Source organism: Mauremys reevesii, linkage group 9, assembly GCF_016161935.1.
Source record: "Mauremys reevesii isolate NIE-2019 linkage group 9, ASM1616193v1, whole genome shotgun sequence".
NCBI lineage: Eukaryota > Metazoa > Chordata > Testudines > Geoemydidae > Mauremys > Mauremys reevesii.
This window is the reverse complement of record NC_052631.1, coordinates 100645537-100668738: the sequence shown is the minus strand read 5'-3', so window position 1 is coordinate 100668738 and position 23202 is coordinate 100645537. Positions and strand designations below refer to the sequence as shown.

Genomic DNA, 23202 nt, shown 5'->3' with positions numbered 1-23202 from the left:
AACAAAGTAACCCTTGCACAATGCAATAGATGTTTTGAGAGTATTACTAACATACATTACCTTAACAAGCATGTTTGGAATTAACAACTTTCATCATCATCCCTCAGTGCTATTTAAAAAGATAACACTACACCTGTATTAATGTGACTGGCCAACACTATTGAGTAGTTAAGAATGCAGCATCAACTATTTCATTGTGCCTTCATTACTTACAATTATTTTAGAAAGAATGTGACCATAACTTCACACTTGTCTTGATGCACTTATGCCAGAATCCAGGACTACCTCTGTGATACAGAGCGCTGCTTCATCAGTCCCAGAAGTCCAAGTTAATTTTGACACAGAACAAAATTCAGAGAAGAAAAAGAAAATACCATCACATAAGCTTGTAAGCTATTATTCACTGTAGATGTTATTTAAAGATATCCAGGGTACAGCATTTCCAACAGAGTTAACTACTGACTCCTGCAGTTATTTAAGCCTGATCTCCACTCTGAGTGGAAAAGTGGAACCTCCTTCTTAGCCCTGAGGGAAAGTCAGTTTACTCACTGCAAGAGCAAGACGGTCTTGTCCCACCATTCCACACATTTCAGGCATTTCTAATGCACACCTTTCCCTGGTATCTAGGCTGCAGATACAAGGTCCCACTCAACTGAAATGGATACAAAATTAAATCACTGAATTCATACATGGTGAGCTCTGATTTTCTCTAGTTCTTGCTTCAGTTGCTGCTACTTAAAACATTCTTCTCCTCTCCCATCTTTCTGAATGGATACAAGACATGGTCAAGGGTAGGGGCCCAGACAAAAACAGATGCATCCTGGAAGTGAATGCCTGGCTGGGAGGCCCCTATCAAGGAAGGGGAAGAGAATATCTGTATACGGACTGGCTAACCTAGTGAGGAGGGCTTTAACTAAGTTCAAAGGGTGCAGGTGACCAAAGCCCACAGGTAAGCCAAAAACATGGAGACCTGGGAGAAGGGTCGGAATTTCAGGGGAGCATGGGCTGTTATAGCATGGATAAAGAAGAGACAAGACAGAACTTGGAGGGGGGGGGAATCAAATCAGTATCTTAGATGTCTGTATACTAATGCAAGAAGTAAGCAGGAAGAACTCAAAATGCTAGTAAGTAAACACAACTATGACATAGTTGGCATCACAGAGACCTGGTAGGATAATACGCATGACTGAAATATTTGGTATAGAAGGGTAGAGGTTGCTCAGAAAGGACAGGCACAAAAAAGGGAGGAGGTGTTGCCTTGTATATTAAATGTATACACTTGGACTGAGATTTAAATGGAAATAGGAGACAGACTTGTTGAAAGTCTCTAGGTAAGGATAAAAAGGGTAAAAAAAACAAGGGTGATGAGACCACCCAAGTAGGAAGAAGAGGTGGCTGAGGCTTTTTTTAAACAACAAAATCATCCAAAGCACAGGACTTGGTAGTGATGAGGGACTTCAACTACCAGACATCTGTTGGGAAAATAACACAACAGGGCACAGATTATCCAATACATTCTAAGAATTTATTGGAGATTTTTTTTTTTATTTCAGAAGGTGGATAAAGCTACTAAGGGAGAGGCTGCTCTAGATTTGATTTTGACAAATAGTGAGGAACTGGTTGAGACGCCTGAGCCCTGAGCAGCGGGGCTCAGGTTACAGGCCCCCTGCCTGGGGCTGAAGCCCTTGGGCTTTGCCCCCCGCCCCTCCCCAGTGATGGGGCTCAGGCTTTGGCCCTTCCACCCAGGGCAACGGGGCTCAGGTGGGCTCAAGCTTTAGTCCCCACTCCTGGAGTTGTGTAGTAATTTTTGTTGTCAGAAAGGGGTTGTGGTGCAATGAAGTTTGAGAACCCGATTTAAGTCATTGCAGCTTGGCTTGCTGGTCTGTGAAAGTTACATATTACTCTTTCCCCTCCACCTCCCATCATTCAGAAAATCCCACTCACTTTCCCCCAGTTCTTGTAAAGCCAATTTGCAGCTGGTCAAATGGAGAAGTATTCACCAAATTTTAACTTTTCATTTTTCTATCAGATTATCAATTCCTAGCCTCGAGATGCAATCTTTAAATTGTATACACTGGTAAAACTGGTTTTAATGTCAGTTCATTTTTCACACCTAGAATACTGAAAGAACAAAATACTCTAATTTTGACTCTTTACCCCTTTTTCCCAAAAGATTAAGTATCTGTAAAGTTCCAACTTTCCCCATAAAGCCCAAAACTGAACAATTTCAGCTCGTGCAATTCCAGTCCAGTCTCCCCTACAAGTCTCTGCTTTTCATCAAAGATTTTACAACTATAGCATACACCAATAATTGCTACATAATTCACAAAGAAGAACTTAAAACAAAAGCCACAAGAAATCATATGACTGTACTGTGTCATTAGTATCTACAACAAAGCATGGCTGTTTCCGTGAAAGGAAATAAAATGTTCTGTTTCCTACAGCTGAGTTTAAATTAAACTACAGCTGAGCTTATAGCAAAAAAGCCTAAGCTCTAAGAACATAACTCAATTGCTACACTCCCTCTAGAAACCTCATGCACATGATCTGCTTTTTTTTAAAAAGGCGTAAGTTTCTCTAAATGGGCAGAGAAGCTGCAGATGTGCTGAGATCACAACCTATCATGCTGACTAATATTATTGCATGGTTTCCTTGTACTTCCCCAATCTGTATGCATCTGTTGTCTCGGGTCTTATACGTCGATTGTAAATTCTTTGGGGTAGAACTGCCTTTGTTCTGTTCAGAGTGTCTAACACAATGGGGCCTTGGTCCATGACTAGGGCTCCTAGGAACTAAGAATACAAATAATAAGTAGCCATAGGGTAGGCTATTTCAACACCTTGAAATGGCCATGGAGCCTTATTTGAGATGCCATTCCACCTTGTTTTCAGCAGATATAGGCAAATCAATTTGCACCATAGTACAGATCTAAATTTTGGTCCATCTTGCAAACTTTTTCCTCTGAAATTCAAATACGACCTTCCCTCCCTCCTCCCCAAACACACTCCCACTTAGTAACAGGGCAGTTACTTCCTCGCTATGGTTCCCCAATAAGCCCATATATGAAAAGCTCTTTGAAGGTCAGTGGAGCCCTTTTGTCACTGCCAATATCAAGTCTCACACACTGAGTAAACAGCCTCAGAATGCATGAAATCTGAACTCAGCTACAAGTCCAACCTCAGGAAGGTATTTTAGGACACTTACAGCCAGCAGCAGCAGCTGCGTGACAGCCTCTGCAGCGCTGCCTGCTGCGCTGCAACAAGCCCCAGTGTAAGCAAAGCCCAGCCAGCCCCAGCGCTGCGCGCAGCGCTTATTCCCCACCCCACCCACAGCTGACGGACAGCGCTGGGAGGTTTTTTCTCCAGCTTGGCGCGCTGACTACACGCTACGCTCAAAGCGCGCTGTGCGCGCAGCTGGCTGCGCAGCGCTGAAGTTTAAGTGTAGCCATAGCCATAGGTTAAGTCTTCACTGCAAGAAATAGGTGTGGTTTTACACCAATGTACCTCAATGTAATGTCCTAGATGAGATAAGGTACAGGTAGTTTTTACCTAGCTGTAGCTAGTCATGGTGAAATCTACACACCCTACTTGACATGCGCCTCAAATAACTACATATAGGTAAAAGCTATTGTGCTTTCTCTCCACTAAAATGTTATATTGAAATAGCTATCTTGATGTGTAAACTAGGGCTGTCAATTAATCGCAGTTAACTCACACAATTAACTCAAAAAAATTAACTGCGATTAAAAAAAATTAATTACAATTAATCGCACTGTTAACAATAGAATACCAAGTGAAATTTATTAAATTTTGGATTTTTTTTTACATTTTCAAATATATTGATTTCTATTACAACATATAATACAAAGTGTACAGTGCACACTTTATATTATTTTATTACAAATATTTGCACTGTAAAAATTATAAACAGTATTTTTCAATTTGCCTCATACAAGTATCAGAGGGGTAGCCGTGTTAGTCTGGTTCTGTAGAAGCAGCAAAGAATCCTGTGGCACCTTATAGACTAACAGATGTTTTGCAGCATGAGCTTTCGTGGGTGAATACCCACTTCTTCGGATGCAAGCAGTGGAATGCCACTGCTTGCATCCGAAGAAGTGGGTATTCACCCACGAAAGCTCATGCTGCAAAACATCTGTTAGTCTATAAGGTGCCACAGGATTCTTTGCAGTCTCTATTGTGAAAGTGTAACTTACAAATAATTTTTTTTTGCTACATAACTGCACTCAAAAACAAAACAATGCAAAACTTTAGAGCCTACAAGTCCACTCAGTCCTGCTTCTTGTTCAGCCAATTGTTAAAACAAACAAGTCTATTTACATTTATGGGAGATACTGCTGACTGCTTCTTATTTACAATGTCACCTGAAAGTGAGAACAGGTGTTCACATGGCACTTTTGTAGCTGGCATTGCAAGGTATTTACATGCCAGATATGCTAAACATTCATATGCCCCTTCATGCTTTGGCCACCATTCCAGAGGACATGCTTCCACGCTGATGATGCTCGTTAAAAAGACAATGCATTAATGAAATTTGTGATTGAACTCCTTGGGGGAAAATTGTATGTCTCCTGTTCTGTTTTACCCACATTCTGCCATATATTTCATGTTATAGCAGTCTCGGATGATGAACCAGCACATGTTCGTTTTAAGAACACTTTCACAGCAGATCTGACACAATGTTTAAGAATGTGAAGTGCCTTCCAAAATCTGAGAGGGATAGGGTGTGGAGCATGCTCTCAGATGTCTTAAAAGAGCAACGCTCCAATGCAGAAACTACAGAACCTGTATCACCAAAAAAGAAAACCTTCTGCTGGTGGCATCTGACTCAGAGGATGAAAATGAACATGCGTCGGTCCACTCTGCTTTGCATCGTTATCAAGCAGAACCTGTCATCAGCATGGACGCGTGTCTTCTGGAATGGTGGTTGAAGCATGAAGAGACATATGAATCTTTAGCACATCCGGCACATAAAGATCTTGTAATGCCAGCTACAACAGTGCCATGTGAATTCCTCTTCTCACTTTCAGGTGACATTGTAAACAAGACGTGGGCAGCATTATCTCCTGCGAACTGTAACCAAACTTGTTTGTCTGAGCGATTGGCTGAAGTAGGACTGAGTGGACTTGTTGGTTCTAAAGTTTTACATTGTTTTATTTTTGAATGCAGTTATTTTTTGTACATAATCCTACATTTGTAAATTCAACTTTCATTATAAAGAGATTACACTACAGTACCTGTATGAGTTGAATTGAAATATACTATTTGTTTTGTTTTTACAGGGCAAATATTTGTAATAAAAAATAAATATAAAGTGAGCACTGTACACTTTGTATTGTTATAATTGAAATTAATATATTTTGAAGATGTAGAAAACATCCAAAAATATTTAAATGGTATTCTATTATTTAACAGTGTGAATAATCACACAATTAATCGCGATTACTTCTTTTAACCGCATGATTAATCGTGATTTATTTAATTGCTTGGCAGCCCTAGGGCAAACACCTTTTTTCAGTGAAGACAGACCACAAAAGGATACAGAAGAAGCATACTTAGCAGAGACACTCAAATCTTCTGAGATTTATCCATACTCCATCTTTCAGATGTAGTAATCCTTTGTCACAAAAACTAGAATAAAAAAATTCAGTGATAAAAACATCTGCAACCAGTCTTCTACCAGGGCAGCATACTGAGAATTTTTAAAGATTCTCAAGAATAGACGCTGTCTTGAGGTAGAAGAGGGCTCATCCACCAGATCTGTACAATCCTTGGTACCTCTTCTGAGACTCATGAGGATGTCAGACGTGGTGATGATAGATTGTTAAGTGGATACCTATTCAGTGGAACCTAGTCTGAGGGAGCCCAACTGAGTCAATTCCCATAAGCTATTGAAGAGCCATGGAAAAAATTATGTAATATTACTACTGACACACATTGATACTTAAAACATAATACCATCACCTCTTTTATATAGCTAGTTCTTAAAACAAAAACTTCTAATTTCTCAATTTGTTTATATAACCCATGATCAATATGGCTGTCCCACACAGATATTCGAATCCATATAACCTTTGATGTAACATAACAGGGACTTTTAGCTCAGCTAGTAGAGGCTCATGCTTTTAGAACCAGAGGTCCTGGTTCCACTGCCTAATATCTCCTAGGGGTGTTGTTACATTTAGGGCTAGTCTACACTAAAAGCACTACAGTGGTGGCACTGCGCATCTGGGGAAGACTCTCCAGCTGACATAGCGCTGTCCACACCAGCACTTAGTTCGGTGGCTTATTCACACCCCTGAGTGACAAATTATACTGACATAAATAGAAGGGTGTACAAGTGCTCAGAAAGATAAAGCAGAGAATCTTAGATTTTGCAAATGGGATATCATTAACTTAAATCACTTTTGTGCCTTTTTTTTTAACCTGCTGTTGTAACAAGCAACATCTCTGGTTACTACTATTTAAAGAAATTATGGAAAAATTACTTTACTTTGTACATGCAACAGCACTCCCTGTATAGCCAATGTCACTGTTGCCACAATGCAGTCAGTTACCCATTCCTACAGAGGGGATCTCCAGTGACTGCTCTTTGCATCCACTTTCTGAGGGTACAGGGTTTCAACTTCATAGTTCTTTCTGCATGACTGGGGCCTTAGCCACTACTATGTTCCCTTTTGATTACAGAACTGTAGGGGAAAGTATTTTAAAAAGGAAATGTAAAAGCAAAACTGGCTGGAACTCAGGGAAAAACTACAGTGAGCTTATTATTGGAAAGCTGTTTCAACCTGACAGTGTCCCTGTAAGTATTCTTGCTTTGGATGCACCGCAGCATGCTAATGCTAATGTGCTAGAGATTCACTGCAGTTTGCTGAACTTTGCATATTAGGGCATAAAAGAACACACTTTTTTTTTTTTAAAAAGACGCACTTATTTTGAAACGTGGATTAGTCTTAATCATCACCCAAATTTAATGTGTTAAAATAGTCTGTAGTACATTTTAGTAATATTAAACAGGATTACAGAATTGGCTTTGCTATGAAATCTCTGATGAGAAATGGGGAGAGTTCCTCAAGGTTTCTGATGAGGATTACCAAATGTATAGACTAGCAAAATGAGAATTACTGAGGCTTCTCAGTAATATTCTGTACAATATTTAGACATAGCTCACACCTCTAGATTATTTGAAGCACAATACCTCTCTGTTGCTGTCTGCAGCAGCTCAGAAAGCTGGTGTCAGTATCTTGTTAGCACTCAGAATGCTTACACTCAAAAATATCCCTCTCCTCCACCAAGCAAACAAGGTACATTAGGTGCATGTGTGCATCTCTGAAGTTGCGCAGAGGAACTGTGCTAAGAGCTCAGAGGGTTTCACAAGTTAGCACAGCACATCAAGGACCGTGAATAGTCCCCAGGGAGGAACAGAGCGGGGCCTAACTGCAGAGCAGGGAGGGAGCCCAGCCAAGTCAATTACTGTCACAGACACCTCTCTTTCCCTCCGCTTACTGTGCAGCTCGGCAATGGACCCCGCACACGCTCCCTGCACGCGGCACCCAAACGGGGAGCAAAGGGCAGCAGGGGGGTGACGGGCGGGACGGGGAGGGGGCTACTGAGCCCGGGAAGTGTCTGTCTGGAGGGGGAAGGCAGCAGCATGGCACTTCTTCCAACGGGGGAGGGGGGAGAGGGACCCAGCTTCCCGGGCAGGGGGAGGAGAGAGAGAGAGACACAGCCCCCCCAGTCACCCCCTCCCCCGCGCACAGTCACCCCCTCTTACCCTCCCCCCACGCGGTGACCCCCGCGCGCTCAAACTGACCCCCTCTATTCCCCCTCCCCCCGCGCCGTGACCCCCCCTCCTCAGCGGCACCCGCTCACCGGGGCGGGGTACGCAGCGCCCCCTCACCCCAACCCTGGCGAGGGGCGCCCGCTCCCCCCGGCACCAACCCGCCTCACCCGCTGGGCGCGGAAGCCCCGGAGCTGCCCCGCCGGAGAGAAGCAGGCGCCGGTTGGCTCGGTCCCGGCCTCAGGCGGCGGCGGCTCGGCCCCGGAGCCCGCGGCCCCCCCGACTCCGGAGCTTTTCAAAAGTCCCGAGTCCGGACTGGGAGACTCCCCCCCCCGGCCCGGACCCGCTCGCCCCGCCCCCCGCCGACGGCACGCCGCCAAGATGGCGGCCGCGCGCCATTGCGCCTGCGCGGGGGGTCGGGATTAAGTTACTGGCCAGGCAGTTGCGAGGGGCGGGGGGAGGAAAGATGCTGGGCTGGGGCGAGCCTGAGGCAGGGGGCGGGGCTGGGGCTCTGGAAAGGGGAGGAGGGGCAAGTCCCCACCTGTTCTCAACCCTAAATCTCCCCAAGCCGTGTGTCCTTCTGGCTGGCCCCTAGGAGCGCACCAGCTGGCGAGAAGGTGGACACGGCTCTGGGGGGGGGTCAGGCCTGGGGCTGCCCTCCTCCCCCGTCACGCTGGTGACAGCTCAGTCGCCTCATGGTGGGGCTCCAAGACTTGGGGTTATTGGGGGGCACCTGCCCCCCTGAGAATGGGTTACTGCTGGTCCCCAGCTCAGCCACAGGCGCCACTGTGTGAAAGTTACTGGTAACCCCCCTTAACAACTAGCAGGCAGCCCCTGGGGGAAAGCGGAAGCCTCACATACACAGTTACCTGAACTTTTGAACTGTCTTTCCTCCTCTGCCTTGAAGCAGAAGGAACTAGCTTCAAACTGGTTTTCACTGACCGGATAACAGTTTCATGGGGTCTGGCAACCACCAATGAAGTGTTAACACGGCATGGTCTTTATCTGAAAGTGTATAAAAAGTTTGTGAAATTTGTATGAAGCAGAGTTCTTTGTACCTGAGTACAGAACTCTTCTTTTATTCTGCAGAATAAAGCAATCTTTCCTTATCCCTGTCAGGCTGTTATTGGCTCTCAGCTAGACAGACCCGATATTTCGGTAACAACTGGATCACTCACGTAGGCCTTGGTAGACTAGGGAAACCTGTGCTGGTGTCACTATACTGAGGTAAAAACAACGAGGAGTCCTTGTGGCATCTTAGAGACTAAGAAATTTATTTGAGCATAAGCTTTTTTGGGATAGGACCCACTTCATCAGATGCATGGAGTGAAAAATACAGTAGATAGATAGATAGATACACACATAGTAGATGAAAAGATGGGGGTTGCCTTACCAATCCTAATGAGACAATTCAATTAAAGAGGGCTATTATCAACAAGAGGAAGAATCACTTTTGTAGTGGTAATCAGAGTGGCCCATTTCAAACAATTGATAAGAAGGTGTGAGTAACAGGGAAAATTAGCATTGGGAAATTAGTTTTTAGTTCTTGTAATGACCCATCCACTCCCAGTCTTTGTTCAGGCTGAATTTGTTGGTGTCCAGTTTGCAAATTAATTCCAGTTCTGCAGTTTCTCATTAGAGTCTGTTTCTGAAGTTTTTTTGTTGAAAAATTGCCACTTTTGGGTCTGTTACTGAGTGTCCAGGGAGGCTGAAGTGTTTTCTGACTGGTAATCGCCCTTGATCAATCTGGGCCTCAGAGTTCACCTTGTAACAGGACAGTGATACTGACTCATCCTGCCTGGGAGTCACTCGCTTCCTCATATGATGGCTGTATAAGGAGGAAGAGGGACCTAGGGTCATGCATGTGGCCTAACTGCACCCTGGGTTTTCATCTGACCCACTGTCTGCATCAACAGATCTGCTTGTTGCAGCACCTAGTGTCCAAGTAACATCCAGGGGTAGCAGGGCTGAGCCATGTGAGGTACCAAGAGTCAAGAAATGAAATTGCTCTGTGACACAAAAAGGGCCCGATATGATACATATGCTACAAGGAGAACCACAACCTTAACCTATGGCAACCCTCCTCAGGCCTCTCACTGTCTCATCTTCTATCATGCATGTGACTTCTAACTGTAAGTCTTGATCCTGAAGCGAGTTCTTTGTGGCCATGTGATAGGCTTTATAGTGCAAACTAGTCAGTGCAAACATCTGTATTTTACTGTCCTGTAAAGTGTCATGCATACATGTGATGCTTTACAAGAAAGTATGTGTTCATACAATACCCAGTATGAGAAGGCCAGGATCCTCACTAGCGCTCTTCTGCAATATACAAACCAGAGAATTATAAGATGTGATATTTTCAGCTTTTCCTAGAGACTTTTAGGTACTCTTCACCTATTCCTGTAAAATGATGAATGTCTTTTTTCCCCCCAAAATACACATCACGGGGGAAAGGAATATAACAAAACAATAGTGCAAGAAAGGAGAGATGGACAAAGAGGAGGGTATTTGCTATGGGAGTGCCTGCTGTAAAGGGGGAATGCTGGAGGGGTCGTGCGAGCAGCAGTGAAGAAGAGGCAATATGCTCCTTGTTCAGGAGAGTTAATGCTGTTTATTGGAGGCTCTTCATTCTTCAGTCCCCCCTGAAGTACCATGTGGTCTAACATCACCCTCACTGTGCATACAGTCCACTGTTTCCCTGCATGTCACATTCTCCTTTTGTGTTGCATACTAACTCGTGCACAAGACAGAAACACAGAGAGAGCAAATGGGTAATAGTCACATCAGATGAGATATTTGGCAGATATTACATTTCATTTTGTCTGAACTTGTTATATTCTGTACAGATTTGAATGGTTTTACAGTCCAAGCCTAAAATAAGAAATCTAGTAGCCAAACGAAAATAAAGTGTTTCCCTTTGCATTTTAAATTGATCAGAAGTGTTATTTTTATGTTCAGAGTTACCATATAACTTTTCCACTGAGGACAAGATATGAAGTAGGCTGCCTTATGTCAACCTGTGTAGTGTAGAGTAGGGCTTAGTCCCAGGATAAGAGAAATAAGGTGGGTGAGATAATATTGTTTAGGTAATAATTGGAGATATACTAATCTCCTAGAACTGGAAGGGACCTCAACAGGTCATCAAGTCCAGCCCCCTACCTTCACTAGCAGGACCAATTTTTGCCCCAGATCCCTAAGTGGCCCCCTCAAGGATTGAACTCATAACTCTAGGTTTAGCAGGCCAATGCTCAAACCACTGAGCTATCCCTCCCTTTTATTAGAATAGCTTCTGTATCTGCATCACACTTTCAAAAGATGGGCCTGGGAACTTCAATTCATAACTCTGCTGGACACTAAAAAATTGGATTTAATAGGCACTGGTTTTATGGCCCATTACAACTTGTAACACACCCTGCTACCTACTAACCCTCCATTGTCCAGTGAGTGCAGAGGCGTTAACTGCCCACTTTATTTTAAAAGTGGTGCCCAACAACATATCTGAAACCATTATGCTAAACATTCTGCCCCCTTATAATTAGCTTGGGTAGTCTAGTTTCCTTTTCCAGACCTAAAGAAGAGCTCTGTGAAGCTGCCCTTCTGCCAACAGAAGTTGCTCCAATAAAAGATATTACCTCACCCACTATGTTTCTTTCATAAATATATTGGACGTGATTCTTTTTATTCTTTATGGCTGAGTCTTGTAATCACCACATACAATATTCCTTGTACATTAATGGCACTACATTCTCTTACCCTGCTGTATATCCTCCAAAAACAAAGTAGAGCTTTTTAATGTCACCCCACCTTCCCAGTACTCTCACTGAACCCCTCATAACATGTTCTGTCATGTCAAGTGGTTCTCAAAGTGTGGGTTAGGGCCCCAAAGTGAGTCACGACCCCATTTTAATGGGGTTGCCAGGGCCAGTATTAGACTTACTGGGACCGGGCCGGAAGCCTAAACCCACCCCAACCCCCAGGGCAGCGGGGCTCAAGCTCCAGGCCCCTTTCCCATGTAGTAATTTTGTTGTCAGAAGCGGGTCATGGTGCAATGAAGTTTGAGAACTGCTCTACATTCTTCATAAAGATCCTTTCTTTCCTGGGAACTCTCTTTCATTCCCATAGCAAGGGATCAGCTGGTTCTTTAACTTTACATGTGTTAATAACCCATCTTTGTGTCTATTCAGTATATATAAATTATTATTCAAACCACAGTGACCAGTTAACAGTCTAATTATGGGCACCTCACTGATCCTTTCATAACTTTGGAGCCACGCATTATCCTCTGTTTTGTGGCATACTTCATAGAATCTTCTTCCTCTTTTCTCCTTAGTCCACAATTCCTGTATTTAAAGGTTTTTAACTAAACTTTTAAATTCCTGCTTACTCAAAGGAACCTTTATATCAATTTCTCCATTTTTAAAGCAATTTTTGTTTCTTTATTCACCACTTTACTATCAGGTATCACAGCATGTGCTGGAATCCATGCTAATACTATATTCACACCCTAATATACTAACTCTGTTGCCAAAAACAATATTTCATTTGTTATATCACTCCTGCTTTCTGAGGTATCCCTTTTAATTGCCAATATGCCTGATCATTAAGCTGAAAAGATAACAGCTGAGGTAGGCTGTATGTCCCTTATCTAGTTTAATGCTAACATTTTCCCCACAAATTTAGCTGTCATAATGGCTACTAAATTAAACATTTTGTTAGATGTCTTAACTCCAATCTCAGGAATGCAAAAGGCTGCTCATTCACTCTACCTGCTTTTCCACCTTTAGACTCATCTGTGTATTTTCAGCAAAAGAGACTCCGATTCTCTGTGGCTTTGTAACTTTTGTAGTCCTTTACAGCAGTGCTAAGTGAATACAGAGTGAGCACAAAACACTACCTAATCAGAACAGTAATGGATTATACGCTATGCACTGTTATTATTGACTATGCAAAGGGCTGGAGAGAGAACCAGGTCCATTCAATGATGTTCCCAATATAACAGTATTTACTATAAAAAGAACAGGAGCACTTGTGGCACCTTAGAGACTAACAAATTTATTTGAGCATAAGCTTTCGTGGGCTACTACTTAGTCAAGAAAACAAAATTAAAGCATAGCTACCACCCCAGGCCCCAAGCAATACATGGTGTAAACAGAACTTGGTTTAATTTAACAGATTTAAGTCATAAACTACAATATTACTTGTTACAAAGCTCAACAAGAAGCTTTGTTAAATGAGAAGCTAAGCTTTATTAAAGCTCAGATACCTATAATTATGTTTAGGGTTCATTAAGAACACTACAATTTAAATTGCTGATCTTACAAGCACTTACTCATGCTACAGTCAGTGGGAGTACTCACATGTTTAAAGTTAAGCATATGCATAAGTGCCTACAAGATCAGGGCCTTAATGCTCTCTGTTCTGTGCCGAATAGATGGATACATTCATGGCATAGTAACAACGAACTAAAGGAAGACAATTCTAAAGGAAGAAATCAGCTGCTTATTTGTCAACAGGTAAAAACAACAAAAATATTTTCTGATAAAAAGGTGACTAATTTTAAGTATTTCTGATCCTAGAAACACTTCCTCCGACCCCCACCACCTACAACAAATGTCAGTTATAGCTCACTTGGTTGCATCCATCCATACACACTCCTTACACTCTATTAGCAATGTTACTGACTAATAGAGCATCAGTTTGTATCCAGACTTGGACTTTCCCAAAAGAAGATTTTATCAAGATGGGAAATCTTATTTTTTATGTGATACTTTAAGTCAACTTTGCTGCTTCATCCTCCCTTTCCCTCTGTTTTTCTCCCTCTCTGTCTTTTTCCGCTGTGGCAAAAAATTAACAAAAACAAATGTTTTGGTTATTCAAATGGCAAACAGTATGGCAATGCTTCCAAGAAATGGCAATGCAAAAGGCTAACTGTACTGTACTCAGTTTCAAATATGCACCCTACTACAATAGCTCTTTTAACATCACTTCCATCAATGGCTCTTTTACTAAAATGTCCATACAGCAAGATTCAGAATGAACAGAGCTTTGGTTTGATGGCAATGAAAGTTTTGGCTGTTTTATGACTTGTTAACTAATCACATTCTCATTTACAGAGCACAAGTTCAAATGGTCAGCTAAAATAATAGGTTAATTGCTGTCTTCAGAGGAAGGCCTTATTGTTCTAGATGACCAATTGCTATAATACCTTCTATAAAAAATTACTTTCAGTGGTAGAAAACTATTTTCATCTCACTAAACTCTGTATTCAACTGACTAGACAGTGTTGCATTGCACGCTTATATGCCTTTGTTCCCTTGTGACAAATGATATTCCTTCTTCACATATCACTCTTGGTCAGCTTTGAGAATGTGGAATAGATCTAGAGCTAGATAGATAGATATATTTTAATCCTATTGCTCAAATATCTAAAAAGGCTTTTTCCTGTTGAAGCACAAAACTGGTATTATAGGCACAGGCATGATACTGGCTAGACACTTGCTCAGGGGAGCAGGGGGCACAAGGTGCATCCTTACTCCTTGGCATATCCATAATGCCAGTAGCAGTGCAGGGGGAGGGTGGGAGAACCTTCCACAGGGCTGCTGTTGCCCTTTCTGGGCAGGTGGGTAGAGATGGGCAAGAAGAGGGCAGAGCCTCTCCCCCAGAACAGCTGAGTGGAGAGGGAAGGAATCTGTGCCAGGTATAGGGCTGGTGCAGATAATTTCCCCTTGGTGTAAGGGGACACCAGGGATGCTCAGTGAGTCAAAATCTGGTTCTGCACTGCCCTTTACTCAGGGCTTTTAGCAAAGTCACAATCTAGCTCAGTGGTCCCCAAATTATGGGGCGTGCCAGGGAGAAATGTTCTGGGGGGTGCGTGGCGGGGCACACTCCACTCCACCCCCAGTCCAGCTCCGGTCCCAGTCGCAGCAACATTCCACCCCTTACCCAGCTCCCACCCCATCCAAAGCTCTCTCCGGCCCCAGCCCAGCTCTGCCCTCCTTTCCTCTCCACCCCCAGGCCAGTTCCACCTCTAGCCCCAGCTCCTCCTCTATCCCAGTTCCAACTCCAGCTCCGCCTTCAGCCCAAATTCTTCTGCTGAGCCAACTGTACTGTAATGGGGAGGGGAGCACAGACAGATTCCATTACTGGTAAGTGGGGGAAGCGTTAACAGGAATAGTTTGGGCACCACTGATAGCTCTTTATGGACATTTCTTTCCATACAGAAGGAGGTGATGCATGGCCTCTTGTTTTTCCTTGTGCACTAAGAGTAGCAAACTGGAAATTGAGAATATTTATTGGTATTAGTAAATCATCTATCACCATAGTATCTAAGCAGGATAAAAATATTGCTACCTATGACTTTAAAAATCATAAAGCACCTATTAAGAACCAGACCCTGCTTGCCTTATTCAAGCATTCCCATTGATTTTCTATGTCCTTGCTCATGTGAATGAGGCAAGAAGAATTTGACCCAAGATGTGGCAAGTTTGATTCAATACCATCCATTCATGCTTGAATAGAAGAGCTATTTGTCACTTTCCCAGTGTCATCAGCGCAATACAGAAGAGTAGTTTCATATTCCTGCTCTTCAGAAAGTTAGCTGATAAGTGTGCCTTCTGCTGGCAATCAATAGTTCTTCTATCCAAGCAATCTGTCTTTTGGTTTACTCACAATTAAGTATCATACTGAATATAAAATAATTATTGATTACTGCCAGGAAATACATTACCAAATCCAACTCCAACTCCAAACAAGAACAGATCGATGGCTCCAAGTGAACCAAATATAGTAAATGTCAATGCTTTGGGAGTTTTCCATCAATCAATTCTGGCTGATCCACTAGTGAAGGAGCTTAATATGCCCCATACCACTCATAAACCTGATCATGGGGACAATAAGAGAATATTCATTATGTGTGCTCTGGGCAACGCTTTAGCAGGAGGTATGAAGTTCCACAAGTCCTGCAGGATACTAAGCAGTGCTTCATCATGATCATCCTCAGAGCAATATAGGACATATTAAGCTCACAGGCTCTCTCACAGTCAGAGGCAGGAACCAGTTACAGAGAATGGGAGAGTGAATACAGTCAGGCTAGATTGCAGTAGCATCAGTACAGTGTTTACTTGAGGCATAGCTACACTTGCAGATGTAGAGCGCTGGGAGTTAAACCAGCCTTCGGAGAGCGCAGCAGGGAAAATGCTGCCGAGTGTTTACACTCTCAGCTGAAAGCGCGCTGGCGTGGCCACATTAGCAGCTCTTGCAGTGCCACAAAGAGCAGTGCATTGTGGTAGCTATCCCAGCGTTCAAGTGGCTGCAACATGCTTTTCAAATGTGGGGGATGGGGTGGATTGTGACAGAGAGTGTGTTATGTTTATGTGGGGGGAGAGAGAGTGGGTTTTTGGGGGTGTTGAGAGTGTGTCAGCATGCTGTTGTGTAAGTTCAGACCCTTCTGCCCCCGCCTCTCTCTCACACACTCACAGCAAGCAATATTCTACATCAATGGTTGCTTTGTCCCAGAGCAGATAAGCATGCCGGATGTCAGAAATGGAGCTTTGAAAGGGTATATCCGCATTCCTACAGCCGATTCCAAAACAATGAGGAGAGTGGCCACTGACTTAAGGGGATTATGGGACATTTCTGGTGGCCGATCAAAGTGCAGTAATGCAACACCTCGTTCACAATGATGCTGGGGTGTTCAGCCGAGGCGCAACAAGTGTTATGCGTCTCGTGGAGATGGATTACCAGGAGCACTCCAGCTGCAGAGTCCAGGCGCTCTAAGTGCCTTGCCAGTGTGGACGGGTCAGGAGTTAGGGTGCCTGGGGCTGCTTTAAAGCATTTTAACTTGCAAGTGTAGCCATGCCCTTGGTAAGTTATTTCTTGTTGAGAGATAAATAAACAAGTTATCCTAAAACCTACAAACAATTGAATTGAATATCCTTAGGGACAGGATTAGATATGCCAAAAAAAAACCCTAAACTTTTAAAAGAAGGATTTTAAAAAAAATGAGAAAGCCAATCAAAAATTCCCTGTAAGATCATTAAAATCCTTGGACTCAGCATGGTGTGAACTGAAGCAACCATAAAAGACTCACCCCTCTAAACAAGTGTCTTGTTGAATGGTCTCTCTCACAACACCCTATGTGCTTGTTTTCTTCTGTCACCTAATTTTTAAATCTGTAAAATGATAAAAAAAAATCATCCTTGTTGTACCAGCCAATGCAAGGAAAATGCTGCACACACACACCCCAGCCCAGGAATATTTTAGTTAGAGATGGTGGGTCATTCAAGCAATGCATCAGATGTTCATATTCTGTAACAAAGACAGTAACACAAACCAATACGATGTCAATTTGCATTACAACACGTTTGAATATAAAATGTCTGTGGGCTAAGCTGTGCAATCTGTACTCGTTGACTAGCACCTTTCCCCACAAGCGTGTCCACTGGAGGCAGGAAAGATGCTGCTTAACGTGAGTAAAGGCATCACAATCTGGCCCTGTACATGGAGATTAATTTTCGAATGGGAGATACTCTTAAGTGACAAGTCTCTCACGCCATCGCTGAATACCCTACCTTGCAGGGAGCACCCCCACTGGTGAGCATTGCAGTGTGTCTATATGTTAGTTTTAGGGGACAAGGCTGGTGGCATGGTATCCCTGAGGATTTCACTACAGCAGTGCCCAGTGCACATCAGTGTGTGTAAAACTATTAAGATGTTATTCCTGGGAATACCACTTTGCTGGCTAGCGTCTGAAGGAATGGCCGTGTCTAAGCCTGCCTCTAAAACTCCTTGCTTGTCTCATTTCTAGATACGAATTTACAGTTGAATTTTAAGATTCGCAATGCTATGAGTTTTGGCTGAAATTCCCAGCTCTCTGTGACACTCCTATCAAAGAGACAGAATGAATTAGTACAGGGTGTGGGTTGTAAAGCATTGGCCACCGCTATTGGCACAGTAATTATAAGTGATATGCAACACATTAAACACTGAGGTGGAACAGGTCAATCACTTTAGAAGCTCATTACTTTAGTACTGATTGCAGCTGCAGTGCCCTGATGTCTTTTTAAAATATTGCTTTTTAAATAATGATATGTGTGGCACAGTGAAATCCTGTTGATACTGTGCATGAAATGCAGAAATACCTTAAATTTGAAATTAGAGGTAAAATGGGTAGTATGCCGGAGCCTATTAGATTGCTCTTCAGTTTGTCTGGACCACTGCAGTTTTCAAATACAGAGCAAATATTTCTAAAATCCCTTTGAGAACTAATGGACACAGGGGCTGAGAAATCCCAACTGGCTGTGCTGCAGCTGTATTAGTTTTTCAGAAGGACGGAGCAGACTTCCCAATTACAAGAATTAGCAGAGGCAATGTTGTGTAGTGGGAATGTACTTGGTGCGGCTCAGCTGTGCAGCCATTAGCCATGCTACCATGATGATGCTGCTATTTATACTAGCACTAGCTCAATGAGAACTAGCACAAGTACGGGTACACAAGCAGGGGAATCACTCCCCTAGCTCATAGTGTAGACATTACCTTAGAAACAAAGCTAATCTCAGTAGTAGGACAGAGAAAGAAAAAGAGAAGCTGTAGGTATTGTTTTTGAATTTCAATAGAAAAAATAGGAATTCATTTGGATGGAAATTCCCTCCTGTTTTTTGCTCAGCCCTACTGCCTTGAAGGTAGCTACAGCTACAGACCCATGTTACTGGGCTGTGTTTCTGTGGCCTGGTCTACACTGGGGGGGGGGGGTGTCGATGTAAGATACGCAACTTCAGCTACAGGAATACCATAGCTGAAGTTGAAGTATCTTATTCCGACTTACCTCCCGTCCTCACCGCGCGGGATCGACGTCTGCGGCTCCCCGTGTTGACTCTGCTACCGCCGCTCACTCCAGTGGAGTTCCGGAGTCGATGGGAGCGCATTCGGGGATTGATATATCGTGTCTAGATGAGACGCGATATATTGATCCCCGAAAAATCGATCGCTACCCGCCAATACGGCGGGTAGTCTGGACGTACCCTGTATGATTGTCACATGACAGAGCAGCTTTCTGCTACCACCAAATGGAGAACTTTATTAGTGAAAGAGGCTCAGTTCTATCCATAAAGCTGGGCCTTCATGGCTCACTTTCTGCTTAGATCCTTCTCCAGCCCCTTGCCCAGTGTCCTACCTTGGACTTACATTAACCATTCACATGCACTGTCCTAGCAGGAGCTAAGACATTGGGCCCAGTGCAGCACCGCTCTGCAGACTCCACATGTAGCCCTCCTGCAGCTGTGTTCTCTCTGCCACCTCCACAGGAGCCCCGCGGCAGAGGAGATGTGCTAGGGCAGGGAAGGCAGAGGAGGAAGATGTGGCCAGGACAGTCTTAGGCCCCAGCCATTCTGTAGATCAGGGGTCGGCAACCTTTCAGCAGTGCTGTGCCGAGTCTTCATTTATTCACTCTACTGTAAGGTTTCATGTGCCAGTAAAACATTTTAATGTTTTTAGAAGGTCTCTTTCAATAAGTCTATAATATATAACTAAACTATTGTTGTATGTAAAGTAAATAAGGTTTTTAAAATGTTTAAGAAGCTTCATTTACAATTAAATTAAAATGCAGAGAGCCCCCCCGGCCCCGGACTGGTGGCCAAGACCCAGGCAGTGTGAGTGCCACTGAAAATCAGCTCGTGTGCCGCCTTCAGCACACGTGCCATAGGTTGCCTACCCCCGCTGTAGCTATTGCAACAGGGTACAAGTCAGAGTGATCCTTAGACCTGCTTTAGCCTGCATAGAGGACCTGAACCCATCCCCTTCCTGCCCACTTCGGGAAAAGCTAGTCCCAGGACAGGGGCTCTCCGCAGTGTGAAGGATCCTCTTTGACCTAAGTCTTACCTCCATTCCCCCCACAGGCCCACACAAGGCTGGATGGAAGGTACCCTCTCACTGTAACACATGCACTAGAAGCTGTGACTGGTGGGAGGAAATCCTAGAGGAGGGGTTTTCAGCACAGACTTATGCATGATGACATCTGAACCCTGGCATTTATTCTTCTCAGTGTAAACCTGTTTATAAGAAAAGAAAAATTCACCATGCTAATAACTGTGAGTTGCCCAGCACAAACCGCACTCTACATTTTTGCCTTGATATATTGATCTGATGTTAGGTGACTAAACTTATTTTTTTCAAGTCTTTTCTATAGCAGTTTGTATTAAAATTTGAATTAAACATACACAGAATACATTCAAACACACTGAATTTCTGTGGCAAACACCTTAGTTGTAGTACCAAAGCTACCATTGTAAGGAATCACTTGCATATTGTACCTTATTTTTCTTTGCCATGTTTGCTATGAGGTGTTTCCAGCTGTTATTGTGGCATTTTATCAGAAGTGTTATAATATTTGGCGTTTTTCTTAAAGCCCCAACTCCTGGAATCTCTGCTTTCATTAAAAAAAAAGAAAAAAGAAAAAGATCAGTTACAAGCCCTCAGTGTTGCAGAGAAAAGTTTGAAAATGTGAAACCTAAAGACACAAAAACCAGAAGGCAAATAAAAAGTCCCCCGTTTTTTCAATCTCATGATATTCAAGCCAATCTCATGATTTGGGGGTGGCAGGTCTGACTCATGATTTTTGGATGTTTGGGGTTGGTAATACTGTGTATTACTAAATTCAGATGCAATTGCTGTAACTAGTGGTTGCATAAATTAAACTAATAAAATCTATAGACATGAGCAAGCTGTGGTTTTGGGTGTTGATTTTTACACCACATGACGATCCTGCTGGCAACAGAACTGTTAGACTTGGCTGCAGCTTGTCAAACATTTATCTATCATTATCAGTTTTTGTTGTAGTTTTCTCACCCCTCTGTGTTCTATGAATGCAAAGGACTGCTGAGCCTGTTTCGACCCACCGCACTGTCTGGTTCACAACTCACGTTTAAAATAATCAATTGTCCTTTTAGGAGGGAGAAAATAATTGGGAAATTTCCAATGTTTTTTCAATCAAGAAGCCTAGGGTTTAAAACCACAAATTTCTGACTGTGCAAAAATGTTTCGTCGATGCCCCATATTACTGGCAAGGAGGCCTGAAAAGATAAATTACTCCTGCTGCAGCACTGCAGCTCCCACACTTTCTGGGGTGGTTGTTGACGTTCAGAATTCTAGGCAGGTGTTGTGGATGCCATTTTCTCTTTATTATGCAGCTCCTGGGGGATGGGGGGTGGGAATTGCACTTTAACATAGCAAATCTGAATTTTAATTGAATTTTGGCCTGCAGCAAGGTGGAAAGACATTAAAATCAAATGATGGTATCTTGTTTATTTCATGTGCTGCTGTCCCTAACTAATTTTAGCTGAAATAACTGAATATATTTATACCAAATGAACTGCTCTCTCTCTGTAGTTTGTCTCTTTACAAACTGGCAGGTGTATATATTTATCTATTGGGTTTACACAGTTCTAAATATGGTTACAATTTTGTTTTCCTTTCAGATCAGCAGCAAATACTCTCATGAAGACAATGGGAACGTGAAAGGTTTTGGTGGCATTTTGACTCCAGATAATATGACTTTCTCCACCTGCAAGCAGTAGGGCCCATTGCTGCATTCTGATACATTTGAATGGGCCAATCACACACACTGAGACAAGGTTGCAATGCTCCTTACCTCAATCTATTCCCCCAATACTGATACTACCAGAGTGCTTTCATTTTCTATTCAACTGATATTTTAATATGATTTACTCTTGGGGCCATGTAGCAGGGTGGACCCTGCTCCGGGGTTTTAAGGCGTTAAAAGTAGCCTGACAGAGCTGGGCTGATTGGGAAAGTGGCTGCAGCTGGAGGCCACGCCCCAAACTGAAGCCCTGGGGCTTATAAGAGGCAGGGAAGCCAGAGCCCAGACAGAGTCTCTCTCTGCCTCCAGAGAGAGATGGGCCTGGCTGCTTAGAGGCTGAGACTAGATACCTGAGTGAAGCAGGGCTGGGGGACAGGCTGAGGAGCTAAGGAGGCTCCAGCCAGGAAAGCCCCAGGCTGTGGCCTAGCAAACGGCCACAGGTATTGAGGGGTTGCCGAGGGCAACCTAAGGGTAGGACAAAGCAGCAGATCCAAACCCCCTTTGCCTGTGATGAGTGGGCTGATACTGCAGTCTGCCCCAGGGTGTGGGGCTAGACCATGACTGACAGTAGCCACTACTGAGGCAAGGCGGGGATAGTAGCGTGGGGTTCCCCTGGGAGGGGGAGACCCAATTATAGATAGCGGGCACCGGGTCCAGGGAGGGACGCCGGGGCCAAAGAACAGGCGGGTCACCAGCCTGCCGGGGGCGCTCCAGGGCCGGACCGAGGGACATTCTGGGACCGACCAGCAGGAGGCGCGGCAGGGGTGAGTACCGACCCTGTTACAGGCCAATAGTGAAGGAACATAGCCCACTCAGAGGGTTATACGACAAGCAGAACTCTAGAAAAGAGTCCTTAGCAACTTCCCCCTGTTAGAATACTCCAGCAGATGCAATCCACAGCCAGTCCTAAAGCACCAGGTTAATCGTGAGAGACTCGTAGATAAAGCTGCCCTACAGAGATGAAATATCTATTTAACAACAGGGCCCTGTCTCCCCGCTTCCTCACTGAGATCCATGATACTGTCCCGCAAGATCCTCCAGTCCCAAGGGGGAACGTGCTTGGGGAGGGGAGGGAGAAGCCTCACCAGGCCACATGGCTGTATGATGCCAATTCCCTCTGGTCCTGGGGGGCACTTGGTCAGAAAAGATATTTCCATCCCAGGACTCCCATGGAGCCCTCAACGCTACTTCACTCCCACTCATACCCATCTTGGCGCTCCTAGCTGCGGCTGCGGTGAGGGGTTGTCTCCAGTGGAGCTGGGGGAGTCAGGCTAGAACCAGTTCAAAGGTGCAGGGCCCCATCTGGTTGGCTCCAGTAGTACAGCCAACCCCAAGTGTTCAAAAATCATGAGTCAGGCCCCCGAAATTTATAAAATTGGCTTTAAAATAATGAGATTTTTTTAAAATAACAAAATTGGGGTTCTTATATATGCTGCCTGGTTTCTGAACCTCTAAGAGTCACTATTCAAGTTCTTCTCTGCAACCAGGAGGGCCAGAAATTTACCTTTTAAAAAATGAAAGTTGAGTTCACATGACTCCAGGAGCTGGAGCCTTAAGAAAAAACACTAGATATTATGAGAGTTGGCAGCACTGCTCTGGCCTTCTGCAGATCCCCTTGTGCTGGGCTCAGATCTCTGAGGATTTGCCCCATGTCCAATCAGGGAATCTCTCTGTAAGACCATCGTCATTGAGATTTCCTCCCTGGGAGCCTCCTCCTGGAATTCCAGTGGGTGTGTCTGCAGAGTAAAGAAAGGATGAGGGGACCAGGCATGGAGTACTGTCTTCCCACGTTTCATTGCTCCTCAGAAAGAAAG

General features: G+C 43.9%; 1 protein-coding gene across 6 annotated transcripts in view; it reads right to left on the bottom strand.

Moving 5' to 3' along the window:
- The window catches only part of KLHL13 (kelch like family member 13), a 120297-nt gene extending 112165 nt beyond the window's left edge, over positions 1 to 8132 (bottom strand). For 4 of the 6 annotated variants that reach the window (XM_039488912.1, XM_039488917.1, XM_039488916.1 and 1 more), the window contains exon 1: positions 7968 to 8132. The gene's annotated coding sequence lies outside the window, so the exon portion shown is untranslated. Of the gene's footprint in view, positions 1 to 213; positions 306 to 7967 lie in introns of those variants that run through there. The other 2 variants (XM_039488914.1, XM_039488915.1) reach the window with 2 other exon arrangements.
- Positions 8133 to 23202: the final 15070 nt, after the last annotated feature.